The sequence below is a fragment of the Urocampus carinirostris genome, chromosome 18 (assembly GCF_059441175.1).
Source record: "Urocampus carinirostris isolate Australia breed hairy pipefish chromosome 18, RoL_Ucar_1.0, whole genome shotgun sequence".
In the NCBI taxonomy this organism is placed as follows: Eukaryota; Metazoa; Chordata; class Actinopteri; order Syngnathiformes; family Syngnathidae; genus Urocampus; species Urocampus carinirostris.
Window position 1 is genome coordinate 4,978,289 of NC_142366.1, and position 20,632 is coordinate 4,998,920.

Consider the following 20,632-nt stretch of genomic DNA (forward strand, 5'->3'; position numbering starts at 1 on the left):
TTATTAGATTAATTCAGAGTTAATTAAAAATCAAATTTGAATCTTTTGTGAAGCGAAATGGAATCGTTTCAGGAAATTATGATCTTTACCAGACAACTTGGCTGAAGAATCCCTCAAAATAAAAACATGTCGATGTTTTCATTGTTGTTCACACATCAAATGTTCACGATTTATTACATGCCAACTCACCACCTTTTTTTTACTACATCCTCCAGATTTACACTTGTCATATTTACTGCTGAAGACACCTTTTTGGGCATCAGACGAAACTCTCTGCTAAGACAAATTAAATAAATAAATAGATAAATAAAATAAAAGGTCTCCCCCTTCCAAAAAGTGTGAACATTGATTTCCTGCAAGTAAATCAAGAGCTCATCTCGCCGCACCAAAACAAGGCGGCTCGTTTCGATAATAAATCTGCTCAGATGAAAAAACCTCAGCAGAAAGTTCTGATCCAAGAAGCTTTTTAACAAGGTTAGAAACTCGCTAGTCCGCTAAATTGCCGTCTTTCAGGTCTCCACGAAACCGTGTTTTCCTCACGACTTCTTTGTTTTTGGTGAAAAGATGTGACCCGCCAAATAATCGGTGTGTCGACGCGTGAACGTTTCTCGCGCTCGGATTTGAGATTACTCCTGGCTTCTTCTTTGGTGTTTAATTGTGCGGAAGGTCATCATAACGATTCATCTATTTTTGGAGCGTTAACGTTAACGTCCCGTTAGCGATGCAACTCGATTCACTCAACTTTAATCACATGAGAGATAATTCATTGGAAATGTGTTTTGACGTGTACCGCCGCGAGAGGCATAGAACATGTTTAAAGGAAGAAATTATGCATTGGTTTATGTTTTGGAAATAACTGCTTTGCAAACAAAGTTGTTGTACTCTATTAGCATTTTTTGGTGCTAGATTTACACTATTGTTCAAAAGTTTGGGGTCGGTGAGAAATGTCCTTATTTGTGACGGAAAATCACTGTTTGTTTTTTTTTTAATTATGATAGCGATAAACTAAACAGAAATACAACCCATAAATGGTTATCGTGGTAAATGACTATTTTAGCTTCAAATGCGTTGTTTTATTGCAATAATTATATAAGTGTATGGGCAGCACGGCAATGCAGTGGTTAGCGCATGTGCGGCACAGTTTTGAGGTCATGAGATCAAACTGAGTGGAGTTTGTATGTTCGCTCCGTGCTTGCGTGGGTTTCTTCCGGGCACTCCGGTTTCCTCCCACATTCCAAAAACATGCAGGTTAATTGGTCGGTCCAGATTGTCCCTAGGTGTGAATGAGTGAGTAAGTTGTCTTTCTCTGTGTACCCTGAGACTGACTGGCAGCTAGTTCAGGGTGTTCCCTGCCCACTACTTGAAGATAGCTGGGATGGGCTCCAGCAACCCTACTGAGGATAAGCGGTGCAGATAATGAAATAATGAATGAATATAGGTGAATAAAGGCCAGAACTTCAACCAGCAATCCGATGTTCTAATAGTACATTTTGTTTGCTCATTGCCTTAGAAGGCTAATGGGTGATTACAAAACTCTTGTTCAATGATCTTAGCACAGCTGTAAACAGTTTGGTTGGTAAGAGAAGCTATAAAACATAATTTCCTTTGAGTGAGTTTAGTATATGGAGCATCACATTTGTGGATGAAAATCAATTTTCTGAACCGCCAGAAAAGAGAACTTTTATATACAATTCGACAGTTTATTCCCGTTCTAAGAAATTAAAGCTATTCCATGTGAGAAACAGCCAAGAAACAGAAGTTCTCCAACAACTAAAGTTCAGAAGCCAATTTAATTCTTTATGTAGTGTCACATGATCAGTGATAGAGAGTACTGTACTACACATAAAAAAAAATCAAATAGGGCCTCTGAATTTTAGTCAGTAACATTTTATTTGACAATGTTTCTGTTGCACTACTGCGTATATGTTAGTGGAATTGTAATTAATAATGACTGCTGTGCTAGTTGATTTAGATTGACAGTTGCGGACAGAGTCTGCAAAGGAGTGGCTCGCCGATTCTGCCAAGGTCACAATTTTACTCCATATGGACAGTGGGAATCTCGTTCATCCATTCATGTGGATCACTAATTACATGACGAGGCATTTGGCTTCTAAGGGAGTCAAAGTTACTCCTGCCGTGTACCCGCGCTTGATTGAATTTATTTACTTTCACATTTAGAGCACTGGGCAGAAATAATATTATTTCATTACCCTGCCACAAACCCTGCAATGCTTTGGTTTAATTAAACAGTTGGATTTCCCTGGTCCGCACCACGTGTAAGCCAGTTACTAAGCGCCGACCGAGGCAACCCGCAGAGATTCACAGGGGGCGGGGACTGGCGCACGTCAGAGGTCGTTGCCGACACCATCTCCCTCACAAAATGAAAACTAGAATAAAAATAACAGTGTTAAACATGTAGAAAAAAGTTGCGTTTTGTAGTCTGGAATGTACGGTACTCACTGACAATTACAGTAATCCCTCCGTTATCGCGGTCAATGGGGACCAGAACCCCTCCGTGAAACGTGAAAAACAGCCAAGTAGCGACGCCCCTTCATAAATGCTACCAAGGGTCAAACTTACCTCAAGATGACGTCCTTACTGACTGAGAGTGGGCTTTATTTTAATTATACATAAGTACAACAAAATTGGAGGACTTCACCTTTCAGTGTACGAAAGTGATTCATAGAGAGGCTGGCTAGTTGCACGCTAGCATTAGGTATCTTTGAATTAAGCTAGGTGTCTGTGATGGTTAAAAGAGTCATGAATGTAGCAGTTTCCCACAAGTTGTAGCTCCACAACATCATTTCATGGGTAAAGGATTTGGCGTTGGTGAAATACAGGCTCTGCAGGCGTTGCTTGTAGGAGTTGTTACGTAGCCTAGACGTAGCATTTGGCCTGTTGTATTCTCTCCCGACGCTGCCTCGGTCGCTTCCCGAACGCGATAATAATCCACAGCGCACCACTGGTGATCACCATTTCTTTGTGCCCTTCTGCCTTTCCTCAGTCCGATTTTAATTGATACATTTATTTCTAATGTAAAGAGCTGCTAAAAGCTACCTGGTGCCATTCGTTTGGGTGGACCCATTGATTTGTGTGCCCGCCCTGTTCTTTGACTGATAGCATACACCAGCCTATCACAGTCGTGCACACAGGCAGCCAGGCCCACCCAGCACACACACATACAACCTGCCCCTGTGATAGCATTTGCTGTCTGTTGTCTGATGCAGAACACAATGCACTACAAGTTGATATCAATGACAATTAAATTCAAGCAGTGATACTGCAATAACCGAAGCAAGAACTAGTGAAGTGTCAACGTATTTTTGGTTCCTGCGGCTGCGGCGCTAGCGCTCATGTTTTATTCAAAGAAAGAAAGGTAGCGTACAGCCCGGCGCTTTTCGGCTATCATGGTTCTCGACGCTACTTTTACAGTGCTTTTCCTCACCTGAGCCTGGCCGAGTCCTGATAAGGGAGCATCCACCCAAGGGGGGACGCGTGATACTACCAGGTAGCGCCGCAACAGGAAAAGAGGCGGCACGCTGAGTAAACGCTCCATATCGAGTCGTAACACACCTGGGTGAAGCTTCAGGCGGATGCGATAACAGCAAGTGGCACGTAAAAGATTGAGATGTCGCAGAATAAATTTGTAATTTTTCAGATAATATTGTGCCTGTGGTTATCTGGATCGGGTGTTCTTGTGGGCTCCAACTCGGGGAGACTTTTTTTATCGAAATGAAGGCCTGATTGGCTCCAGGAAAAATGTATGGTCTTCTTGAACAGATTTTATTGTCAAGACACAGGTCGTAACGCTATCAAATTGAAAAGTCGCATCTTTTGGCATTTGTACTCTTTTATTTTTTAAATTGTTAAAATTCTTTAAGGCAAAATTAGATTTCCGTTGTGTGTATATTCGTGTAGAATAACAGTGGCAAAGTATTAGCTTATGCTAGCTGTAAACACTGCCGGCAATGAGCTAACGAGTCATAATGACAGCCAAATGCGGTTTCATGTTAACAAATTATGCTAACAGATCCATGTTTCCAATGATGCCAACAGGTACATGATAACGGCTACATACTAACACGATATTCCAAAGGCTACATGCTAACGGCTACATGCTAACAAGTTATGCTAATATCTACATGCTAAAAAATTATGCTCACAGCCAAATGGTAATGGCGACATGCTTAAAAATTATGCTAACCACTACATGCTATCAAATCTTGCTAGCAGCTACATGCTAACGGCTACATGCTAACGAATTATGCAAACTGCTACATGCTAACCTCTATATGCTTACAATGACATGCAAATAAATTATACTTACGGATACATGCTAACGTCTCATGATAATACTTTTATCCTAATAACTTATCTACTCGTTAGCATCCATCTCTGTCGCTTGGTCAAATTTCAAGTTGAACAGTGACCCACTTGGGCCACCCCTGGAAACTTTCCTGGTTACCATGGTGACCTATTGAAATGAATGGTCCCCAAACATTTGAATGGGCCATTCAATTTGAATGGGCCATTTCATAATGTTATGACACAGTGTAATAAGAGTGTTATTCCATGTTTTTACGAGAATCAGGTTCAAAATAATTGCTAGATTTTACTTGAGTTTTACAAATACATTTACAACTTTACGTTAACAACCGGACTGGGAATTGTGTGCAACAGAATTTTTTTTATCGATATTAATTACTAAGGAAACATAGTTGTTGATTTAAAGAAAAAAATAAAATGGGCCCAGCTGAAATGAACTTGCCAATACGCGGGGGTGGGGGGTTAAGGTGACAGAACCAAGTTAAAAAGAACATACATATCACATGAGTTTAACAACTTGATCCTAAAGGCCCGGTCACACAGCCTTTTGCGTCTGTATCGCGGGTAAAAATTTGCGATTTTTTTTTTGCCCGTGGTTGCCCGCGGTACAAAATGCACAAAATTGGCTAACCCGCTGTTCATCCGTGGTATGCCCGCAAAACAGACGCCGGCGACTGTTCCGCTTCCTCATCGCGTCAGTTCCACGTCATTTCCGCGTGTGGACCACGGGTATAAAAGCTGCCGAGCCGGGCTGTAGAAATCATAACCGCTCAAGACACAGTACCGTGAAGATCAAGATTTCAAGCTATGGCACCGAAGAAGAAGCCAATATGTTATTATTGTAATAGTTTTTCATTTGTATTTAATTATCTTGTTATGAAATGAAAAGAAATGTCAAGTAATAAAAATGGATTAAGACGAGGTCACTACGGTGATGGGGATCCATGTTCACCCCTTGACGTCTCGAGCACAACTGACGTGTGCTCGGCAAATCGCGCTGTATATACGCGGAGAAAGGCGTTTGACCGTCTCACGCGTTACACGCGCTAATTCACGTGATAACACCGCGATACAGGCGCAGAACAAACGTGCTATGACCGTGCTCTACCCGCGATTACCCGCTAAAATTTTGCGGGTAACCACGCCCTGGCCACGGCCGTAGCACGTCGTTCCGCGTCTGTACTGCGTCATTACCTCGTGTGTACCACGTGTGCCGCCCGCGGTTACCCGTGGTCTAAAGTTTTGAGCAGCGCAAAACTTTTCCGCGTGTGAATTTCTTGCCGCGTGTAGAGTATCTCGTCTGTATCGCGATCTCAAAGCGTCCAACAGCGTCTGCTTCACGGGCAGGAATTTCTGGCCGTGATTCAGCCTCGATACGCCCGTCAAAGGCTGTGTGACCGGGCCTTAACAACCTGATGCCACCGGTTTTATGCCAACGTCTTTCAGATCCAGCACCAACTCTCGGGAAATGTCTAGTTTTTCTTTTAAAATGTAGTCAGGATTCTTTAGTTAGTAAAACAAGAAAATATACTTCAAATGAGGAAAAACAATGCGATTTCTAAAATATCCGAACAATTTAACATACTTGGAGTTCTGCTGTGTATGTAATCTAATCAGTAATTTATTCCTCTTTGAGAAATCCAAAATGTGAAATGAAAACAGCACCACAACCTGCCAGTGTTGCAAAATACTGAGACCCGTCCCTACCAAGCGCTTCACTGCTTTGCGGAATTTGAATAGGGTTGTCTTTATTGTCATTGATACCAACGTATTGTGCATTTTTTTCAGACAGCACACAGCAAATGCTATCACGGGGGAAGGTTGGGAAGGGCTTTGTGTGTTGAGTGGGTGTGACTCTTGTGTGAGCCACTGTGATAGGCTGGTGTATACTGCCAGTCAAAGAGCAGGGAGGGCACACAAGTGGCCACCAAACCAAACAGTGGAGCATCGTGCCATATAGCTTTTAGCGGCCTGTTAGATTAAAAAGAAATTTAACTAAATTGCTCTCTGAGGAAGGTCAGAAGAGTGCAATTCAGAGCCAGTGGGTGCTCCATGGATTGTTATCGGGTTCAGGACAGGACTTAGGGGGCTTCATGGGAGAGGGCAAGGCCAAGGCTGCAAGTCCAATCTACTGCCACGGCTACATTAACAACACTCTTAAGCCACCCTGAACCTGTATTTTACCAATGCCAGATCCATTATCTATGAAACGGGTGCAGTGTTCATTTTACCTCTGAAAAGTGATGGGTCCCGGGGACTCGCATGCTCAAAAATCCATGGGTCCCAACAGAGATCTATGGGTCCCCAAAATTTAGTGTTATCGAGGTTGAAATGGTAAATCGGCGACAAATATATAATATAAATCTATATATTCATTCAGTTTTAATCATCACAGTTTATTGGTAATACAAATCAGTTATCACTTCAAGATTTTTCAGTTCACAACAATATTTTACATTATACAAAATAATATTGCTGAAATAATTATATTAATCTATATTCTTTTGTTTATTTTCTTTCATCGAATCGTTGGCTTCAACACACTAGTTTTTCTTGCCTTTGCGATCTTCCGAAGAATTTATCTGCCGTTTTTTCCTGCCGGAATTATTGCCGTTGTTATCACTTTCTGCATTATGTTTCGACTTATTACTGACACTGAAGAAATGACCAATTTTGTGTTGATTTTCACCTAATACTAACTGTTTTTTCGGAGGCATACTCATACCTGTCAACCTCCACAGCTCCATGCACTTACAAACTGTCATATTTTCCCTTACGAAATACAAAAAAAAATCTTACACCATTTTTTTTTTCAAACTTGTTTATGTAGTTTAACATGTTATATTGTACATGTGTTTCCTTATATCATATATTGTTAATGAACATTTTGTTGTGAGACACTGAGTTGCTCGACATGAATGAGGTTTATAATAAAAAAAAGTTCAAAATGAAGTAGCTTGGACGTTCACTGTAGAAGGAAAAAATACATGCAAATATAATTAAGTAGAATAATACATTTTCTTATTCAAATTATTAATTCATTTTCTGCATTACATTATTGTTGGTAATATACTGATTAAAGGGATAACCACAAACCTGTATTTTTTCATTATCTCCTTTTATACTTCCTTTTTTTCTTAACTTATTTATACAACATCATAATTCGTAATATAATGCATCAAAGCAAGTGAGCCATTTGAGAGCCGTCTCTCTTTATATTGTTGAGCCGAAAAAGACGGTTCTCTAAAAAGAGACGGACTTCCACCACAACAATGACGTAATCTTGTTTTCCGATATCGGCGTGCAGACGAAAACTCGAACCGCGAGACCAAAACAACAATGGCATATCTGCCTGATGAAAAGTTGAGCGCGGTAAATCTTTGTTAAAAAAAAAGGATCGGGTAATAATGACAATTTTGTGTCAAAAAAGTTGCATCCTAGGGACGCACGTTGATTTGACACAATGCGTCCCCTGCAAAAATGATGCGTTTAGGACGCAGGGACGCGAGCAAACGAGAACACTGCGGGTGATCTAGAGCTGCAACATTCCATTGTTGATTCTTGTGTTCTAACCATTACAGAGACCTGACACATTTTGAGGATACTTGATGCTAGTGTGCAAATGGTTGGCCATTCTCTGAATCGCTTTCTTACCATGAAAGGAGAAGCCTTTCAATCTGTTGGTTTTTTTTTATATAATGAAAAACAATCATTTTATTTTCGCGGACGGTTCTGGTCCCTATACAATGTGAAAACCGAGGGATATCCGTACTGCAATTGCAATTACAAAAAACCCAACCATGCATCTCATTGTTCATTTTCCATTGATGTCATGCCACCAGAGAGTCACTGGAGGCTTTTACTGACTGGTTTTCTAACCGGGAGGGATTCAATCACGCCACATGTCTGGCTGAAAACCTCCCGTAAAATGGGGCACTCTGCCCCAGCGGCAATCAGTCGGCGATATTTTCACATTTTCCAAATCCCGAATGACATTTTTTTTGCAGCCAGATGTTGTTTGTAGTGCTATTTTTTGCCTGATATTGATAGTTTTTATCATATTTTGATAACGGGGCTGTCAAACAGGTAATTGAAGCCTCCGCTAGAGGTCGGCGAGTTGTGCGAAAGCAATATTAGCACAGACTCGACCTTGACAATCCGATATTGTCAAAATCCATCAGGTTAATGTGTTTGAACGGTCCCAAAAGTCAGCGCTAATCTGTTTTCCTTAATATGAGCCAGCATATGCTAAGAGAGATAATTCTGTTTGGCAGGGTGGTCATTTGGAATCTCCGGTGCCCAGGGCGGAATTGCTCCACTGGGTCGTCCCGAGACCATCTGGCGTTAGCGCGCCTTATTAGGCTACAAATCTTTCAATGCACGGCCCAGAAAGAACAAGGTCAGTTGTTCTCTTTGTTTATTTATTTTTAATATTGTAGCTATCCCTATTAGCTGGCTAGCAAAAGAAAAGAATGTCATGTGAAAAACAAAATGTGTTTTGGTCAACCCAGAACAAAAAGGAAATTTTGGAGAACTGTCTCAGGCTAACCATCTAGCTTTAAAAGGAGTTAGCATGTCAAGCAATTCAAACTACCAATACATCCATCTAGCTGGCTAGCTAAAGCTGACACATTGGCTTGTTCAACATTTTTTCATCACTTACTATATGTTTTTTATTACTTTATTTTTGATAGGGGACTCAAACCCTGCACTTCCAGACATTTCCCCCTGCTGAAGCTAGTACATGTCTTGGCACATCTGCGATTTTCTAGGTAGCATTTGAATTGTCTGGAAGAAGACTTGGATAATGCGTTATGGTCAGATGAAATCAAAATAGAACTTTTTGGTAGAAAGACAAGTTCTCGTGTTTGGAGGAGAAAGAATACTGAATTTCATCCAGAGAACAGCATACCTAAAACATCATGCTTTGGGGCTGTTTTTCAGCAAAGGGACTAAGACTACTATTTTCTGCACAGGAAAGAATAATTGGGAACTTGTATGGAGAGATTTTCGGTGAAAATCTCCTTACATCAGCAAAGGCATTGGAGATGAGACGTAGCTGCATAACAATTATATCAAACACACAGCAACAAAGAAGTGGCGGCGTTAGACGCATGTTTGAGTCCTGCAGTGGCCTAGCCAGTCTCATAATGTGAACCCCATAAAAAAATCTGTGGGGACAGTTAAAAGTCTGTGATGCCCAGCGAAAGCCCAAAACATCACTGCTCTAGAGATTTGCATGGAGGAATGGGCCAAAATACCAGCTAAAGTGTGTGAAAAGCTTGTGAAAACACACAGAAAACTTTTGGCCTCTGCTATTGCCAACAAAGGGTACATAACAGTATTGAGTATTGAGATGAACTTTTGGCATTGACAAAATATTTATTTTCCACCGTCATCTGTAAATACATTTTTTGAATATCAAACAATGTGGCGTTCTGTTTTTCTTTCCACATTCTGTCTCTCATAGTTGAGGTTTACCGGTGTTGAAATTTACATGCCTCTCTAATGCTTTCAAGTAGTAGTAGTGTCTATGTGTGTGTGTGTGTGTGTTTGTTATTTTTACTTTTTTTTGTAATTTTTATTTTTACCCATTTAGTTCATTCACTGTTGCGTTTCCGTCTCTAATTGACACATTTGGTTTTAATCAACTGATAGATTTGCTGACTTATAAAGATGGAAACACACTAGACTTGGTTCTGACTCGAGGGGTTTCAACCTAATTTGTGATGGTTTTACCGTGTACTACCATTATTTTTGATCATTATTTAGTTATATCTGAGGTGCTGGCTAAATGTTGTATTAAAGAAACTAAAGGATTTAGCGGCCGCAATATTTGCACTGGTATATTTTCTGAGCTCTATGATCTTCTTTGAGGAGTAGTTACGTTGTTTCCTTTATATAAAGGCTCTATTATCTCACTCATGAATGAGTTTAATGCTACTCTTGCTAGTGTCCTGGATTCTATGGCGCCCCTACAGCTTAGATCGCGACCTAAAAGACGCACGCCTTGGTTTATTGATGAAACTAGATTTCTTCAGGAGGAAAGGCAGGAACCCAGCACCACTCATTATAAACGGAGACTATGTAGAGAGAGTCCACTCTTTCAAATTCCTGGGTCTGCACATCTCCGATGACCTCTACTGGTCTGCAAACACCAGAGCGGTGGTAGGGAAGGCCCAGCAGCGACTCCATTTTCTGAGAGTGCTCAGGAAAAATCATCGGAAACAGCACCTGCTGGTGTCTTTCTACAGAGCCACAGTGAAGAGCATTCTGTCATACTGCATTATGGTGTGGTATGCTGGGTGCATCATCGAGGACTCCTCTCATCCCAGCCACCACTTCTTTGACCTTCTGCCCTCCAGCAGACGCTACAGGTCACACAAAACAAAAACAAAGAGACTCCGAGACCGTTTCTTCCCCTGAGCCATTACCACCCTCAACACACACTGCACAAAAAACTGAAACTCTCCACAAATGCTCTTTAAGGAGGAATACCTGCAAACACACCTCGTGGGACAGCTTGCTAACGTATGACGCAGCCCTTGCCTCTGCAAATTCAGCCTATTTTTCAAAGGTGATTGCGGCACAAAAGAATAAACCCCAAATCCTCTTCGACACAGTAGCATCGCTAACGAGGCAACAGATTATTTCAGATAGTTCTACCCATTTAGCCCATGACTTTATGGTCTTCTTTATTTCTTTTTTATTGGTCATCCTGGAAGGGGGATTACCTCATGTGCTGTCCCTTCTTATGGTTTCTGTATTTTCCTTATGTTGAGTTCTGTGGTTTGCAATAATCTGTGGTCTGTACAGCCCTTTGAGACTCCTTGTGATTAAGGGCTATACAAATAAACATGACTTGACCTGACTAATTTTCGTTTATGGAATTATTATACTGTAATTCGAAAAAACAAGCCGAAAAACAAAACATGGCTTTAAGACGAACCCAAAAGCAGTTAATTCTATTAAAAATCCCACAAATTGGCTGGCAAAAAAGTAAAACAATTATAAAAATGCAATATGTCATACAAAAAAATAATAAATGAGGAAACTAATAAAAATGAGCCAAAATGTAATCTGATGAAAAATATGGAAATATATAGTTTTATATTTACCAGGACTGTGAATTGCTTGACATGGTAATTGCTTTGCTAAAAGCTAGTTTGTTAGGTCAAAACACATCTCATAAATGGAAAATGATTCAAAACATTTTTTTTATTGTAACATTGACAGTTTATAAGATTTTTACCACAGAAAAACTATAAATGACAAAATAACTTTAATGTGGGAGGAAACCCATGCAGGCCAGGAAGAAAATGCGAGCTTCATACGAGGAGGCCGTGGTAGCGGGACTCGAACCCTGCATCTCTGTATAAAAGGGCTGCACGCTAACCACCCATCCGCCGTGCCACCTGCATAAAAATAAAACTTTATCTTAAAATATTTATGCAAACTTTTCAGTGCTATGAATAAACAATAAAACACATTTTTGAAATTATTTACAATTGTATTTTAACTGATTCAGACACACGCAAAAACAATTGTATGAAAAAAAAATGTTTGAATGAGCAAAAATGTCTGCTAATGAAGCAATATGTATTTAATCAGTAGTTTAGCTAGCTAAATACATGTACTGGCACTGTGAAATGTGTAAAATGCTAACTAGCTCGTTAAAATTTTGTTTTTTAGCTCACTTAATCACCACACAATTTTGTAGTCTGCACAAAGCTAATAGAGACGCTAGCTTAGCGTGTGCGTATTTTAACTGATTGACAGGCTAATCCCGACTTCACGGTCAGCTAATTTGTTTTGTTTTATCTCAAAACAAACAAGAACCACATTTGTCAAAATCGTCAAATCATGTTTCCATTTGTCAAGTAGCTAGCTGTCAAAGCAATGCGTCAAGAGCTCACCTCTTCTTTTCTAATCTCGATCTGAAGGCTAAGAAGGTAAAACGCTGAGAAATAAATTACGGGTGACAGATATTAGCCCAGCAGCTGCCGCTGGCTTCCGGAATCGTTTATTATCTTGGCGTTGGGGGGAAAAGCGACCCGGCGCTATCTTAGCTAGCTTTTTGGAAAGGGCATCTGCTTTGTTCATCGGGTAGAGTACGTGAGCGACGGCGTTGTTAATCTATCTCTGAGCAGGGGTAAGATCGGGCCTAAAATATTGAGCCCGGCCCACCTAAGCCCAAGGGTTTTAAAGCCCGACCCACCCCGACTAATTGACTTGATTTTCAGGACCGAGCTCGAAGCAAACCCCAAATTGCATATTTTGTTTGTGAAGACTCCGGAGGAAGAGAGGTGATTTATGACAATAAATGAAAGTCTGTCTTTTGTCTAAGTTAAAGTAGAGCGCCATTAGAGCATCACCAGCAAAACCATTTTTGGGTGGCATTTCCCTTTTTGGCAGGGTAATTGGCACTAGTGAATGGAAAACCCAAAGAACTAGACTGAGTCCAGATAAAGACTCATCTGCTGAAATGGGGTATTAACAGCCCACATGGGGATAGGGGAGTAGGGGTTGTTGTATGGGTTGGCGTCTTTTTTGGCAGTATCGCCTTTAGAGGAGTGGGCTCCAACTTGGTGTCCGTGGGCACCAGGGTGCCCCCTAAACACAGCTAAGCTAAAAAAAACTTGCACTGATGGGTCATTGTGTTTCTTTAGTAAAATTCTTTTTTTTAGTGATTACCATTACCAAGTCTATTTACCGTACTTTCAATAAACGGGGTTCTTACAGGTGCTTGAAATCCTTGGAAATACTTAAATTTTAATGTTTTTTTTCAAGGTCAGGAAAAAGTTTGAATTTTGGGTGAAGTGCTTGAAAAAAAAACAATAAAACATTAATTAATAATATTAACGCTTCAGTGCTGTGAGTAAATAAAAAATGTAAAAAAAAAACTATATTATTGTATTTTAACCAATTTAGACACACAAAAAATAAATGAAATTAAGTAAAAGATTTATTTCACTCTGCTTCGGATTATTCAATAGAATTAATATGAATCAAAATTTGGCCCATTTTTTTGCTTTTTTTATACTACTTTCTTAGTAATTTGTGATTCAACTATTACCCAACACCTTTAAAGCCCTTTTCGTTTTTGGAAACAAGTGTGATGTATTTAATCTGCTCGTGCATTGTTGAAGCAGAATGGCAGAATTCATGCCAGTTTGTAGCAGTCCATTGTAAGATCGTAGATCATAGATTGTAATAGCACAAAATAGCACAAAGTACGTGCTATAAGCAAAATGGCGGGTTTATTTTATTCATCAAAACCAACAAAAGAAATGTTCATTTGATTGGCGCTGAATTTCTTCCTTTGATAGTCCAAGAAAAATTGAAAGTTCTTGATAATTGCTTGAGTTTATCCATGAAAAAGGTGTATGAACCTTAAATATTTACCCTTCTAACAACATGGTAACAATATCGTAAATGGTAAATGGTCTGCATTTATATAGCGCTTTTCAAGTCAATGAAGAAGTCCTAAAGGGCTTTACAATGTGCTTCACACTTACCCATTCACACACACACTCACACTTCAATAGGGAGTCAGCCATGAAAGGTGCCTACCTGTTTGTTGGGGGCTTGTCAAAGTGGGTACCCTCTGCTCTGAATGGATCAAAAGGTAGTTCTCAGGCTGAAAAAGGTTGCTCTTAAGTGACCTACCTGATTGCTTGTAAGAGACTAGTTCTGAACTTAGAGACTAGAATGTATTTCTGGAAAAACTGCTGGGTCAGAAAATCTAAAAATGCTGAATCCTCTTTATGGGCAGTTTGCACTTCTGCAGTAATTTACCTGAATGTCATTCTGTACTGGGAGAGTGGAATGTCTTTCTTGGAAAAAAATGCCAAGTCAAGAAAACCAAAAGTGCTGAGTCAGCTTTTTTCCATCCAATTTAACCTACCGTATTTTCCACACTGTGAGGCGCACCTATAAGTATTATTTTTTTTTAAAAGCTGACCATGCGCCTTATAATACAGTGCGCCTTGTTTATGAATCAATATTAATTCGCAAAGTCTTCCAAATAACCTGCAGCCGCTGACTAGATTAACCAATGTGTCAATCATCATTTGAATCGATCACTATTGGCTAAAGTTATTCGGAGGTCAAGGGGCGGATCCTTTTTATCATTTACAGGCTGGCATAGGCTTAAGCTGTAAAACAAAGCCTGCAATTGGCCGAAAAAGATGTGTCAATCATCAGTTGACTCGATTACTATTGGCTTAAGTTATTCAGAGGTAAAGGGGCAGATCCTTTTTATCATTTACAGGCTGGCATTGGCTGAAGCGGCAAAACAAAGCCTGCAATTGGCCGAAAAAGATGAATGCGTATAGCACATCGTTGACGGCTTACAGAAAGCATTTTTTTACTATTCTGTATTTGTAAATATTTTATTCTCCTGGATTTACTAAACTCAAGGATATAAGAGGACCATGGCTGCGCATTATTATTGAACACAACGACTTCGGTGAGCTACTTCGGCTTTATATTTTCCCTGTATCTTGTTTCAGACTGAACTCGATGTTTCTGTGATAAGCGGTGCAGATAATGGATGTAATGGAGTGTCTATTTTTAAATTAAACTCAATTCCAAGTGTTTATTGTCATATGCACAGTAAAGTTGCGAGGGAAAATAGAAACTAAGGAATGGTTGGCATTTCTTGAATCCCAAGACTTTAACCTTCCGAATGATGGAAACGATGCATTTGAGAGACATCGTACGGACACCGCATCCGCACGTGTTCTCGACACGTATTTGCGTCTTTGCAAGCTTTGGGAATGTTAAGGGGGTAATCAGTTTGACTGAACTATCTGACTGTTTTGTCGACGTTCCCATTGTAGCGCCTTATAATCCGGTGCGTCTTATGTATGTCAAATATAGGACCAAAAACTATTTTTTCGGGGTGCGCCCTATAACCCGGTGCGCCTTATAGTGCGGAAAATACAGTACCTGACTGCCTGTGAAAGATAGTTGTCATGTCTAAACTCCTTTACCTTTTTTTGAGTGACAGAACCGCAACAGACCAACAGTCAAACAAACAAATATACAGGTACAGTAAGACCTCGGTTATCGCGGTTAATGGGGACCAAAACCACCCGCAATAAGTGAAAATCCGCGAAGTAGCGACGACCCTTCAAAAAGAAAAAGAAAAAAAAATCTTATCTCATCTCATCATCTGCACCGCTTATCCTTATTAGGGTGACGCCGCGTCCGCCGAACTCGCTCCGTTGCCGACTAGCCCCCCCCCCCCCCCACCTCCCCCGTCCCATCCAGCCGGCCGCCTTATCAGGCGTCCGCTGACGTTCCACCGAAAAAACCCGCAAAAAGTGAAAATCTGCGAAGCCCACTTAACCATTACAGACCGCGAAGCTCTGAAGCCGCGAACGTCGAACCGCGAAGTAGCGAGGTCCCACTGTACATACCTTTACCAAACAAAACATTACCACTACCCTTGTTTGCGTGCGAATGATAACAAGACTGTACATCCATTTACATTTTTCATATTTCTGTGTCTGCATGTTACATAAACTGACATTTTTTTTTCCAGATTTGACAGGAAAATTTAAGGGTGTCAGTCATTTTGACAGGTTGAAAATTGGGCCATAATCCACAGCAGCAGTACGTGCTTAAGAATGTAGTGGAGCACCTTAAAATACAGAGAGGCAGAGAAAAAAAGAATTACAATTATGGGTGAATAATAGACAGTGACAAAAAGGAGTACTTTCAATTTGACATTGCAAGAATTTAGTACAGTACAAGTTGTGATGAGGCAACTTGTGTTTTTTGTCTCTTACGGCCAAAACTATTCACAGCCTTCAAACGCCTAGGGCGCACTGTGATGTTTTAGATTTGTTTACAAAAGACAGGCTTTATGTTGGTGATGCAACATCACAGTTAGAACAAGATACTGATTTCATCACGGTGTTTCTTGCGCTTCATAACAGGGATTTACGCACTCATCCAGATGTTTCCGTGCAAGTTTCAACACTAATCTTTATGAAAATGTCAAGGCATACATTTTTTTCCATTAAAGTATCTGATAGTATTTTTGACGGAAAAAACTTGATTTCTTAACTAATTCATTGCCAGACATTTCTCTCGAGTGCAATTTTAACTTATTTTTGGGCTGAGTTTTATTGCGTTAGGCACAATAACATGGGTGTGCCTCACAGGCACCCATAGTTGTCAATTCTTGAGGAAGTGCTGTGATGCCGACTCACATTCAGTATGAGCTGAACGCTCTGCTTGAATGGAGCCCTGTCTGAAAGAGTAATGTTGTTCCCCCTTCAATAAATTACACAGAGAATATGTAATACATACATAAAACGATATGGCTAGTTTGTAGCTATATAGGCATGGGACATATCTAAAGAAAGCTTGAACCCTCATCTTTCATTAGATAAGTATTTTTCTAGTGTTTATCATTGTTTAGTAAACAAAAATTGAACATTGCTGCTTCTATGTGTCTGACATTTTGTTAAAGGTGAATTTCAAGCAGAACTTTCACTTCTGTGCTTTTTTAAAATATATTTTTGATACCTACAGTATCTAAACAATGCTTTCTATAAACACAAGGGCACTTTACTTGCATAATAACATTTTATTGCAAAAACACTAGACGATGCATGAACAATGCATGAACTTTGCAAGAGCTTTTCAGCATCCAATGTTTCCAGTGACGTGATCATATGATTTATGTCACCATGGCAATCGTGTTCCTGTAGACGTGCACAAAATGTCATCCCTCGATTCCCCGACGATGACGATGAACGAAGATGAAGGAACTTTTTCAGAAAGGAAAAAGCTCTGTCTATACTTAGCTATATTTTCGCTTCTATCACACACTGCTTAACTACTTCACTACCTACTTGCCACATGGGGCCGCCTACACACTTCACAATCGCTCGATACAGGAAGAGGGGGCTCCCTCGATGTGTGGACAAAAGATCTTACCAAAGCCACTGCTGCCATCTAAAGGTGATTTATCACACTGAAATCATTCCCAGAGGTTAGATATTTTCTGATGAGTTGCACCACACCCCTTTATAATAGTTTAAAAAATAATAATATTAATAAAAAAAAAAATATATGTATATATATATATATATATATATATATATATATATATATATATATATATATATATATATATATATATATATATATATATATATGTGTGTAACCGCGGTGTACCTGTCCCACCAAAGATCCACATTCACGCTGGACTGGATGATGAGGTTTTTATTACAGTTGCTGCAAATGAATGAGTCACAAGACATCACGTGGTAAGCTTCACTGCTGGCTTTGATCTCGTTGGCAGCTCGTTGTAGATTGCCCAATACATTTCAAAGAGCTTTCTTTTCAGTTTACATAAAATATATTTTAGAATATCAACAATCACAATACATTTTACATCCATTTTAACAAGATACTTTTAACAAGAGATCGTATAGTGTTTTTTTTTAAGTTTACAATGAAATCAACATATTTTTCTTTAAACTGAATTTTAACCAACATCATCCTTTTTATATATATATGAGAAAATAGAAATAATAAAAATAATGAGTATAAAAACGGGTACAATTTACCTGCAAATGAATGAGTCACAACACAACACGTGGTAAGATTCTCTGCTGGCTTTGATCTCTATGAGGGGAATTAGTATTTTAGCACAATATGCAACGTCCGGCAAAACTAACATAAAAGGCGACAGAAACAAAACGAAAATAAATCCAAACAGCTTGACAACATCAATCACATTACTGTGCATGTTGAGAGATTTGTCAGCTGTGGTTTTAATGTTTAAAATAACTTTTTTTTGCGGAGCACCAAAAGATCGTGTCTTACCGTTGGCAGCTCGTTGTACACTGCCAAAAACCCCCACCTTCCTGTCGCAAAGTCTAAAGCCAAACCAAACCTTACCACATACCAGCAGGTGGCACTGTTGGACTCATCATTGCACGACACTTATACAGAAACTATACAACATATTTCAGCAGGAATTTCAATAAAACAAAAGTTCAAAAGTTATTATTACACCCGTTATATATATATATATATATATATATATATATATATATATATGTATATTTTTTTGAGTTTTTGCTTCTAAAAAAGTATACATATGTTTTGGCACAAAATGAGTTAAGGTTAAAGTATTATATATATTTTTATGAACATGATTAATGCATTTGCACAATGAAACAAAGCTGGAACACACATCATATTATTATACATTTTTATAAACATATATATATTTTTAAAAAGTCAGCAAGATAGAAGCCCGAACCAACTCAAACGTAATGATTGACATTTTAGGCCAGACCCGGGTCGGACTTGTGCTTGGGCTTAAGATCTTACCTTAATCCTTAAGCAATAACCGAAAAGTGGTAGGTACAAGTTTTGAAATACCTGGCATGGCAACCCATAACATCCGATTAGAGAAAAACACAAAATCTGAACTGCCAGTGAACACAGCATCAGTTAGTGGTTAACGTGACGGATTGCATGCCTAACATCATTTGAAATTAATAATTGTTTTCTGCGGCGGGCCGACCCAGAAGAGGACTTCATTTGCAGAGTGAGGCCAATGAGTCAACGGCGAGCGACAAAACAAATGTGACAAACCGCCCGGCTTCGGGAATTCTTAAGACGTCCCTGGTGCTGCCTCCATTTTCCTCCCACTAAAAGTCGTTCCCCAGTCTTATTAGTTCTTTTTTTGTGCCAATTTAGCTTTCTGCACTATACCCATGCAAAGAGATTTGGTCTTTTGGTTACTTAAATTGTTTTGGGAATTAATCATGGAAGCTATGAAGTTTCATAAAGATCGCTAACACGCATGAATAAATGAACCAGCTAGAAAAGGTAACTTTATGATTGCGTTTTGTCTTGAATAATACAATCTACAATATGTTTTACTAAGCAAGTTGGTATTTTGGTTTGTATAACTATTACAGTGCTAATTTGTATGCTAACCCGTAGTAAATGGTTATGTTGCTACAATACACATAAATTAATTGACTACCTTGAAAAGCTAATTCCCTCGCCATTTTGCCGTGCTAAACATGAACTACTAATTGAAGCTAGTATTTTGTTTTATACAACTAGCACTGCGATAAGCTAAATTGTATGCAAACACTTTAGGAGTCGTTGTCGTCTCCGTGAAAAAGGTTGTGTTGCTACTATACTTATAGATAAACAAATTAGCTAGAAAAGCTAAATTTACTAGTCCACTTAATCGTGATGAGTATGATTTACTAAGCTAGTTAGTATTTTGGTTTATGTAACTAATACAGTGAGAGGCTAATGTCACAGTCTGGCTGACAGGTTTATTTCTCTTTCACTTCCCCTCTCGCTTACCTTTTCGTTTTTTGGTTACTTCCTCCTTGGCTCTGATTTCCACTCACACCTGGTTTCACTTGCCCTGATTGCACCCTAATCACTTATCCTGCTCATTATTCAAGCACTCCTGTTTTTAGGCACGCTTGCCAGTCCGATGCCATTCTTGTCTCGTTCTAGCGTTGTCTCAGCCTTTCTTGTTTTCAGTGTACTCAACCCTTGCCTCCTTTCCCGACCACGAATTCTGCCTGGCGAACATTTGGACTGTCTCTTTCTTCAACGTGAGTTCCCCGGATCACCGAAACCTTGCCTGTCCCTGGACCTCGACATCTACCTCTGGTGATCAAGATACTGTTGCATCGATTTTTTTTTTCTGTCTTTCGTGTGTACCAAACCTGGACTGAATAAACAACCCATTGTTGCGTTAATCCTTGCTTCTGCATTGTGCTCCCGCACCCACCCGGAGCGGGTCCTTGACAGCTAATTTGTATGCGAACACTTCAGGAGTTGTTGTCGTCTCGTTGAAAAATGTTGCATTGCTTCAATACACATAAATCGACTAGCTTCAAATGTAGAATTTTCAATTCATACCTATTTTGCTGTAAAAACAACTGCTAAACTAGTTAGTATTTTAGTTTATATAGCAAAGAGACAGTAATTTGTATGTGAAAACTTCACAAGTTGTCGTCGACTCTTTAAACTGTTGCATAATCGTTGCTACAATAAACGGGCTAGCTTGAAAAATCACATTTGCTATTCAAAACCATTTTGTTGTGATAAATTGTATCTCCTAAAATTGCTAGTACATTGGTTTGTATGACTATCACAGTAATAGGCTTATTTCGATGTGAACACTTCAGAGTTGTTGTTGTCTCATTGAAAACGGTTGCCTAACGCAAGAATTTTCTGTGTAAATGGGAGCCACCATTCAGCTTCACATCCATAAAGCAATTGTCCCTCATCT

The 20,632-nt window shown here is 39.5% G+C and overlaps 1 long non-coding RNA gene across 1 annotated transcript; it reads left to right on the forward strand.

Annotated features, from left to right (window-relative positions):
• Positions 1-359: 359 nt before the first annotated feature.
• On the forward strand, positions 360-19,996 carry LOC148348093 (uncharacterized). The gene is made up of 3 exons (XR_015847620.1): positions 360-474; positions 8,601-8,725; positions 19,876-19,996. It is a non-coding gene; the product is annotated as an uncharacterized LOC148348093 (long non-coding RNA).
• The last annotated feature ends 636 nt before the right edge of the window (positions 19,997-20,632 follow it).